Raw genomic sequence first — 9288 nt, 5'->3', positions numbered from 1 at the left:
TGCTCCTCCCCGGCCCAATTTCACTATGAATGTTGTGGGCGTGCCGTGGGGCTTGCGAAAGTTGTGCTGCTAGCCTAAACCTGCCTGCCTGCCTATCTGTGCTCACTGCTCAGTGACATGTGGAGCAGTGGAGTCACTCACTGCTGTGCTGTCTCTCTAAACGGGTACCCGGGAAATCATGAGGGGGATGCCTGGCACCTGACCGCATGACTGTCTGACACTGTCTCTAAAGTGAAGGAGGCATGTATGATGCCCACCAGACAGGTACGGTTACGGTACACTAAGCGTACACTGAAGAGGTAGGAGGGGAGGGCATGCAAGGGTCTGGGGGTGGGCAGAGTGCAGAGGTGATTGGCCATAAGAAGCAGTAGGCACGTGGCCCGGGGCTGTGCACTGACAGACTTGGAACAGAGTCAGAGAGCAGAATTTTCATAGTTTGCGCACCTAAACCTTTTCTTTAGTGATTTATTTTTAGAGTGCTCTGTTTATCTTTGATTTGATGCTCTGCTGAGTCAGGGAGCAGCTCTAGGCATGAGATTTATAATTAATGCAGTGCAGTTTACATATTTTGTATGTGTGTGTGTCTGAGTTTTTGTGTGTGTGTGCCTGAGTGTTTCTGTGTGTGTGCCTGAGTGTTTCTGTGTGTGTGCCTGAGTGTTTCTGTGTGTGTGCCTGAGTGTTTTTGTGTGTGTGTGCCTGAGTGTTTTTGTGTGTGTGTCAGAGTGTTTTTGTGTGTGTGTCTGAGTGTGTTTCGGAGTGTTTGTGTGTGCATCTGAGTGTGTTTTTTAAGTGTGTCTGAGTTTGTCTGAGTGTTTGTATGTGTGTGTGCCTGTATTTTTGTGTTTGTGTGTGTCTTTTTTCTGGGGGGAGGGGGGGTGACACCATAACTTACTGCACCGGTTGACACCAACCCTAGTGACACCACTGATATCACACAGCTACATGTTCCATTTGTCATACAGGAGAATAATTAGATATAATCATCTGTCCCTTATTTATTGATAACTATAGAAGTAGGAAAAGAACGAGATTAAAAATTGTTAAATAATTACTTTTTATTTATATTATTTTCTGGTTGTGCTCTGTATTACTTTATCTTGTTTAAGCCATGCCTTTTCTCTAAGTGAAAATAATCAATATCCTAAGATTAAGGGGCCCATTTATTAACAGTCTGTCTGACATGATCCGGTCAGCATACGCTGTCGGCATTTAACACTGCACAAGCAGTTCTTGTGAACTGCTTGTGAAATTCCACCCCCTGCAGATTCGCTAGCAGGGGGTGTCAATCAGCCCGATCTTATAGGATGGGGAGGATTGATGTCCGCAGCCTGGAGGCAGTAGACCAGTTAAGGAGCAGCAGTCTTAAGACCTGAAGGCTCGCGCAGAAACATGGGGATCAGGGGCCATTCGACCCTTGATAATTTGGCCCCCTAAATGTTTCAATCTGTCTACAAACCCAACAATATGACCCCATTGTGGATATTGGAGACTCTTTTATACAAAACAGGACTTTGACTACTTAAGAGACTGGAGTTATGATAATCTGGCAGAAACAACAGATGATAGAAAAGGAAATATAAGGATGCATCATTTATTTTGTATTACTGAAATTGTAAAACCTAATAAAAAATATTTAAACATAAAAATACATAGAATATAGTCCCGTGTGAAGAACATTGTAATGTGAAATATTTACAGTACAAACACAAACACTTTATTAACTATGAATATTGCATAAATATGACTTTTCATGTTTTCAGCTACTTGACTGCAAAGGGCTCCAATCATATCTATGTCTATTTATGTATACATATGTATTTATGTATCTATAAATACATACACACACATATACACATGTAAACACATAGAAACATATGTACATACATATAAATATTTAGACGTATATATATGTATCTCTATGTTAAAGCCCTTTGCCTGCTTTTTATAAAAAGAAAATGATTAGATGGTGTTATTATGAGTGTTACCGTACTTTTTAAATATATTTTTTGATGTATTTTGTACAACTTTTTATTCGAGCGTACAGTTAAAAAACGCTCTGTAGTTGCGCTAATCCGACGAGTGTTAAATTCAATTGCGCTCGAGCAAACACTTTTCTTTCAACTTGTAATATGCGCTACTTCTGACGCTCTCAAACTCCTGCGATAAACCCCTTATCACTCACTTGCAATTGTTACTGCACCACTTGTAATTTAGCCCTGTGTCATCATCACTTAAAGGGTTAAATGATTTATTTAACCCTGCAGTATGCTATATGGCAATTGCTTAGATTAGTGCATGAGCCTATTTTTTAACTGTACCAGACTGGCCATAATAAAAAATAATACTCAATAAGCATACTCATGGGATGTATCCTGCAAAAAAAAAACATATGATGTCCTTTTTAAAAGCAGCTCTTAATCCCCAATATATAAAATAACCGTAATATCCCTTTAGATTAAAATAAAGGTAAATATGGTCTCCTGTGACAATTTCCATCACTGATAATATGTTGATGTTGAGCCTAAGTTAATTATAGCTAAGTCTCAGGGACTCCTGGGAAACCTTTTCACTAACGCCTGGTATGTGAGTTCGGGAGAACTTCATTAATTAAACTGCACAGCATTTCAAGCTCTATTTCTCCTTCATGACAAAGAACAGCCAGACAGACATTACTATACACAATGGGCCAGATTACAAGTGGCGCGGCTGGGTTACTGCACGGCCCGCATTACAAGTTGAAAGTAAAAAATAGCCCTTGAGTGAAAGACCGATGTGCACTAACTTCAGGTACCACTACCACACTAAGGCCTAGATTTAGAGTTGGGCGGTAGCCGTCAAAACCAGCGTTAGAGGCTCCTAACGCTGGTTTTTACCGCCCTCTGGTATTTGGAGCCAGTCATTAAAGGGTCTAACGCTCACTTTCCAGCCGCGACTTTTCCATACCGCAGATCCCCTTACGTCAATTGCGTATCCTATCTTTTCAATGGGATCTTTCTAACGCTGGTATTTAGAGTCGTGGCTGAAGTGAGCATTAGAAATCTAACGACAAAACTCCAGCCGCAGAAAAAAGTCAGTAGTTAAGAGCTTTCTGGGCTAACGCCGGTTCATAAAGCTCTTAACTACTGTGCTCTAAAGTACACTAACACCCATAAATTACCTATGTACCCCTAAACCGAGGTCCCCCCACATCGCCGCCACTCTATTAAAATTTTTTAACCCCTAATCTGCCGTCCGCACGCCGCCGCAAGGTACGTTATACTTATGTACCCCTAATCTGCTGCCCCTAACACCGCCGACCCCTATATTATATTTATTAACCCCTAATCTGCCCCCCTCAACGTCGCCTCCACCTGCCTACACTAATATTAACCACTAATCTGCCGACCGGACTGCGCCGCTATTATAATAAAGTTATTAACCCCTAATCCGCCTCACTCCCGCCTCAATAACCCTATAATAAATAGTATTAACCCCTAATCTGCCCTCCCTAACATCGCCGACACCTAACTTCAAGCATTAACCCCTAATCTGCCGACCAGAGCTCACCGCTATTCTAATAAATTTTTTAACCCCTAAAGCTAATTCTAACCCTAACCCTAACACCCCCCTAACTTAAATATAATTTAAAACTAACGAAATAAATTAACTATTATTAAATAAATTATTCCTATTTAAAGCTAAATACTTCCCTGTAAAATAAACCCTAATATAGCTACAATATAAATTATAATTATATTGTAGCTATTTTAGGATTTATATTTATTTTACAGGTAACTTTGTAATTATTTTAACCAGGTACAATAGCTATTAAATAGTTAATAACTATTTAATAGTTACCTAGTTAAAATAATTACAAAATTACCTGTAAAATAAATCCTAACCTAAGTTACAATTAAACCTAACACTACACTATCAATAAATTAATTAAATAAAATACCTACAATTACCTACAATTAAACCTAACACTACACTATCAATAAATTAATTAAATACAATACCTACAAATAAATACATTTAAATAAACTAACTAAAGTACAAAAAATAAAAAAGAACTAAGTTACAAAAAATAAAAAAATATTTACAAACATAAGAAAAATATTACAACAATTTTAAACTAATTACACCTACTCTAAGCCCCCTAATAAAATAACAAAGCCCCCCAAAATAAAAAAAATGCCCTACCCTATTCTAAATTAAAAAAGTTCAAAGCTCTTTTACCTTACCAGCCCTTAAAAGGACCTTTTGTGGGGCATGCCCCAAAGAATTCAGCTCTTTTGCCTGTAAAAAAAAACATACAATACCCCCCCAACATTAAAACCCACCACCCACATACCCCTAATCTAACCCAAACCCCCCTTAAATAAACCTAACACTAAGCCCCTGAAGATCTTCCTACCTTATCTTCACCTCGCCGGGTATCACCAATCGGTCCTGGCTCCGAAATCTTCATCCAAGCCCAAGCGGGGGCTGGCGATCCATAATCCGGCGGCTGAAGAGGTCCAGAAGAGGCTCCAAAGTCTTCATCCTATCCGGGAAGAAGAGGCGATCCGGACCGGCAACCATCTTGATCCAAGCGGCATCTTCTATCTTCATCCGATGAGGAACGGCTCCATCGTGAAGCCCTCCAGCGCGGATCAATCTTCTTCTTCCGACGTCCAACTGAAGAATGACGGTTCCTTTAAGGGACATCATCCAAGATGGCGTCCCTCGAATTCCGATTGGCTGATAGGATTCTATCAGCCAATCGGAATTAAGGTAGGAAAATTCTGATTGGCTGATGGAATCAGCCAATCAGAATCAAGTTCAATCCGATTGGCTGATCCAATCAGCCAATCAGATTGAGCTTGCATTCTATTGGCTGATCGGAATGTGTTCTAGATATTTTTTACCTAGACTTAGACCACACCTTCCAATATTTGTTGTTAGGTATTAGGAACATAAGAGGTTGACCGGGATTTAAACATTTTTTGGTTGGAGACATGCTGGAAGGGGATAGGGTCATGGTGAGATAGTGAGTGGGATTGTGGGTGTGTATGGGCCATCAGTAGGTGTGTCTGGGTGGTTTGTGGGTGTATCTGGGTGTGTCAGTAGGTGTGCCTGGAGGGTTTGTGGGTGTGTCTGGGTAGTCTATGGGCAGAGCTTTGCGAAATTCTGCAAATAGGTAAATTTAGCTGTCTCAGAGGAACAGTGGGACAGAGTTTAGAATTAGGGACCCTCCCTCTCAAATAGGGATAGTTGGGAAGTCTGACTTAGACCATTTCAAAGCTGATAAGTTTATGTTGTTTTTCTTTTATTGCACTGTTATTTATGTAAGCACAAGTGCTGGAGTATTTATGACCCATACTGCATCATGTGTGGGGGTGTTCTACCGGAAAGATGCACTGAGGATCCCTATAGTTATTTTATGACCTTATATATGTTGTACATATTGTTCTCAAGTTTTTATTTTGTTTAAACCCTTTCTATAAGCAATTTGTAAGTTTAGTTATAAATACATCATTTGTAAGGTTACTCAAGTAAATATCTGAGAAGAGTTCATTGTAGTCAGATGTGCTGCAGGAACACCCATTCAAATGGGCTGGGCTCTCCCCCAGCTCCTATGAAAGGGTGATTTCTGCTACTACCACTTGTTTATATAAGGTTGTTGTTTTTTTTTCAATAGTCAATATTGTAGTATTCAAAATTTTCTATATAGGTGGTGGTTTCAACAGATAAAAGCAGTTAATTCAAATAACAAAACAATGGTAAATGAGCTATTTTTAAACAAATTCAGTGTTTTTCACAGAAAATTTCACCAGCCGGGTGGCATTATAAAGTATCCGATGGGGCAGTGTGCAGCAACTTTTTCTGCTATCCAAAGCAAATAATTGTTGCATAATAAAAGATACATTTATTTAATGATAATTTGTGCAATAAACATTGAAAAATATTAATATTAGCTCAATATTAGCCAAAACTTTACCTGGGTAGTGAGTTAAATCAGCCAGGTGGTGCACCCATTAAAAAGGTCCTGGGGTGAACACTGAAATTAATTCACTCCACATTAATGTAGGGATGGTCAACCTATGGCACATTGAATGATTAGAAGTTGCGCATCGCACCCCAGTGATAATAATAAAAAAGCATACGCATACAAAAAGTATTCACCAATAACAAATTTGTGGGGCTTCCGGTGGGTGGGCATCTGAGGAACAGCAGCAAAGAAGAGCTCCATGCCGCTTCTTCATCATACCCGCCGATTTGAGCCTCCAGCCCCCCTGCGCATTATACCTTGCTGGGGAATAGTACCTGCATCTCACGGCCATCGTCCCAGCTGAACTCCATAGCGTGAAAAGTGCTACATTAACGCTCTTGACCGCAGATTGCCACAGCCCAGTAAAGGGTGTGAAACTGTCAGCACCATCTTGGACGGTTCCCACCCACATCTATCTATACAGCTCAACTGAGTCTGGTAACGGCTTCTGCATTCAGCTATCTCTGGCAATAGCCGCTGCACCTTATTTACCGTGTTCAGGCTCACTGCTTGTTACCCAGCATCTCTCCACCAGACAAGCTTCCAAGTGTGAGGGCACCTTCCTCAGTCACTTAGAGGGGCTAAAGTAAAAGCCCTCTCTGGGCCAAATTACAAGTGGAGTGCTATATATATCGCTTGCATGCAAGCAATATTAGTGCTCCACTTTGTAATACCAGCACATGATAATGTGTGCTGGTATTACAAGTTAATCGTAATACTATGGGCGCCTCATTCTGATGCCGTCACAGACGGCATCACAACCTCGCGCAGCAAAGAGATAAGTAGCACAGCGGTGAGCAGCATTTTTAGATACATATGTATATGAATATATACATATTTATTTACGTGTTAATATATATATATACACATATTAACACATAAATATATATAAAAACAAAAAGAAAGCGCCTCATGGTGCAATATTTCCAAGCAATTTGTGAACGAAGCAACAGGTGATCAAGTGAAACAGTACTCACAAGTGTGATGGCACTTTTAACGAAAAAAGTGCAGACAAGCAGGCTGACCTTTAATACAGCAGTCAGTATGCTGTAGCCACCGTATCCTACGTGTAGCTAGAAGACTGGAACAGGATCCACAGCAGATACAATCCTTAGAAAGACGATATGGTCTCTGTCTTACAACCGGTTCCGGGAGCAAAGTCCAAACAGTAATGATTACTGCAAATGAAGTAGTGAGTAAAATGCTGGAAAAAAGTTTACTCTCAGTGTAAGCAGGTTAAATAAAAAGAAGATGCTGACATCTGAGAAAGTTAAAAAAGGTTTATTAAATGCTTAGCAACGTGTTTCTCGGCCGTATTGTTCTGGCCGTTTCATCAGGCTGATGAAACGGCCAGAACAATACGGCCGAGAAACGCGTAAACTTTTTTTCCCAGCATTTTACTCACTACTTAATTTGCAGTAATCATAACTGTTTGGACTTTGCTCCCGGAACCGGTTGTAAGACAGAGACCATATCGTCTTTCTAAGGATTATATCTGCTGTGGATCCTGTTCCAGCCTTCTAGCTACACGTAGGATACGGTGTCTACAGCGTACTGACTTCTGTATTAAAGGTCAGCCTGCTTGTCTGCATTTTGTACGTTAAAAGTGCCATCACACTTGTAAATACTGTTTCACTTGATCACCTGTTGCTTCGTTCACACATTGCTTGGAAATATTGCACCATGAGGCGCTTTTTTTTTTTTTTTTTATGTTTTAGATACACTGAACCACCATCGGTCACAAGAAAAGCTGCCTCCCTCCTGCATAGAACTAGCACCAAATAAGAATTTTTTGTATTTTATAATAATTTCGTCATTATCTTTTTCATTTCACAACATCACCTGGCATTTTATTTTATTTGTTTTTGAATTTATTTTCAATTTTTTGATCCTGAACTTATTTTGTTCTCACTATTTATTGTTTGTAAATTGAGTTTTGCTTTGGAGACCAGTCACATTATCACTCTTTTGTATATAATATTATTTTACACACTTTTTTTATCACCTATTGGGCTTTTTGCATAATTTTAAAAAATACATAAATATATATGTATATAATCATATACAAATACTGTATATTTACATTGCAGTCTATGGGAACACACAGTTCCCATAGACCGCAATGTAAAGGCACTTTTCTGTGCCGCTTTTTTTTTTCTAACATACCACTCCCACTAAATTTAAAGCCCCAATACTGCCTACTGCAGTTTTTTTTTTTTAATAAAAAAAAGCTAGATTTGAGGACATTTGGGGCATTTTTAGAAAATCAACCAGAGATCTAATCTCTGGTTAATTTTTGGAGCGCTAATTGCTACCTCAAAAGTTTTCCCTCTACTTGTAATCTGGCCACTGTATTCAATCACCTCACCTGAACCAATAACCGATTTGCAGAAAAAAAATTATAACAGAATTTCAAGTAACTTATAGCTAGAAATGAGTTTTACTGAGAATAAATTTAAAACTATTTTTAGTGATTTTATTATTTCGTGCACATCTTTTAGCAAAAGTCTCAATAAAGTAAGTAACGTTGATTTTGTCTATATGAAATCATTTTTGTATAAATGCTAAATATGTCCATATTAACATATTTTTAAAGAACTGAATGGGGGTACAAGTGTCGTATGGCGCATCTGAACTAGAGCGTGAAAATATTGGCGCATGGAATGCAAAAGGTTGGTCATCCCTGCATTAAAGGATTGAACATTTTAAATTATCACCCAAACACGTAATAGAAGGAAAATTCCTAGATTAAGTTGTCTATTAATGGAAATTCCAAACATAAACACTGTCCCCAATATGCTGCATATGTTGCATATATCTGTGACCATCCATGATTACGTACATCCATTCTAGTACGCTGACATATTGATAAAAACATCGCCAATCAAAAAAGTTCTTCTAGTTATAGTAATTCTGTTACAACATATTTCATGTCAGTCACTCACCTCGCGCCGACAACTTCTTAGTGTTTATGATCTTTGCTGCATATTCGTGTCCCGTACAGAGCTTCACACAGCGTCTAACCACTGAAAATGCTCCCCTGGAAGAGAGTAAGGAATCCATTTTAATAATTATACAAATGTAATAGCTTATATATTTCATGAGACAATAAATATAATATTTTTTCCTGCACAATCTTTAAACCATGACCCTGCTGTGTTTCAGCGAGGCATCTGATTGGCTGTACTGCATCTTGTGTCATACATCGGCATCAAATGAGCAGTAGGTTTAGGGTCTAAACGGGAATCTTCGCCCATCACAATATAAGGTAAACT

General features: G+C 39.0%; 1 long non-coding RNA gene across 1 annotated transcript in view; it reads right to left on the bottom strand.

The window, feature by feature from the left end:
- Nucleotides 1-8958: 8958 nt before the first annotated feature.
- The window catches only part of LOC128663704 (uncharacterized), an 81200-nt gene continuing 80870 nt past the window's right edge, over nt 8959-9288 (bottom strand). The window contains exon 3 of the long non-coding RNA XR_008402896.1: nt 8959-9053. This is a non-coding gene — a long non-coding RNA (uncharacterized LOC128663704). The remainder of the gene's footprint in view (nt 9054-9288) is intronic.

The sequence above is a fragment of the Bombina bombina genome, chromosome 6 (assembly GCF_027579735.1).
Source record: "Bombina bombina isolate aBomBom1 chromosome 6, aBomBom1.pri, whole genome shotgun sequence".
Lineage (NCBI taxonomy): Eukaryota > Metazoa > Chordata > Amphibia > Anura > Bombinatoridae > Bombina > Bombina bombina.
Note: the sequence above shows the minus strand (reverse complement) of the source record. Positions and strands in the feature narration are given on the sequence as shown.